The sequence below is a fragment of the Quercus suber genome, unplaced genomic scaffold (genome assembly GCF_002906115.3).
Source record: "Quercus suber isolate HL8 unplaced genomic scaffold, Cork oak 2.0 scaffold_821, whole genome shotgun sequence".
NCBI lineage: Eukaryota > Viridiplantae > Streptophyta > Magnoliopsida > Fagales > Fagaceae > Quercus > Quercus suber.
In genome coordinates this window covers 89910-91176 of record NW_027070251.1, presented here as the reverse complement: position 1 = coordinate 91176, position 1267 = coordinate 89910, and positions in this window count along the sequence as shown.

Here is a 1267-nt window from a genome sequence, read left to right as displayed (position 1 = left end):
TATCTGTTTATTATATAAATAAATGTATTATAGAATTGTTTTCTTATATTTAATTTTTATATGAAAGTAGGAGATTGTGCAAGACAAAACCTACACCACACCACAATTTACCTTCATTTGTTTGTCTTTTGGCGTGACTGTCCTCCCTTTCACTTTGTTTGAAATGGTTGGTTTTATTAGTTTTTCTGAGTCATCATATATTATCTTATTTACTTTTCCGTACTAAGTAATATGGTTGAATGCTTTTAACCTAGATTTAAATAATAAACCTAAGTAATTACTTGGCTAATTTATTAGGTTAAACTAATCTGATTTATAAGGGGTCTAAACAAACAAACAATAGTGATGCTATCAATATGAATCTCAAAAAAAAAAAAAATGAAGAAAAAAGATACAGCATGAAGCTGAAGGAGAAAATACCCAATGATATGAAGCGTGGCTGAGAGGCTGTGGCCAATGTAGATATTGAACTCCTTTACCTTTAGGCAATTAGCTAGGCCATGTAAGTACTATAGAAAGAATTATACATATCATTTTTCATATAAAACTGTACAAAATGAGTTTAGAATAAAAGCAAAACACTCGGGAATTTTATCAAACTATTTGTGTGCATTTTACTCAACATTTTGAATGTTGTTTTGATACATGTGTCAATTTGATACATGAGTTATTATTATTATTATTATTATCGTATATATAACAAATCTTAGATTAAAAAGTTTATATTATATTATTTTAAAATAAATGTCGGTTTGTCTTTTAGAAGGAGGGGATGAGAGATTGATGCAAGAGACTTTAGATTCTTTAGAGAGAGAGAGAGAGAGAAAGCCAGAGAGAGAATAGTAAAACGTAGAGGAAAATAGAAAAGTGAGAAATCATAGTTGAGAGAGAGAGAGAGAGAGAGAGAGAGAGAGTTGTGGCCGATATTGGGTTGAAATGACCTGGAATTTTCTGAGGTGGAATTAGGGGGTTTTCACCTTTTTGTCTCCATTTTTTTTTTGGTTGGTGTTACTGGAATGGAATATAATCAAATCAATCAATAACTATAATCTTATGTTTTTGTAATTATTATTACCATTTTGGAAATTCTTGTAATCTGGAGCATGTCAATAATGTTGGCTACCCAATGGAGAAATTTGTCAATGAGATAATGACCATAGAATGAGGCTGATGTTTGTCTAGGAAAAACCAGAGAGGAGTCCTCGGATTCATCTTAAGTTCTTAACCCACAATGCAACATCTTCTGCTAATACTAAATCACTTACGT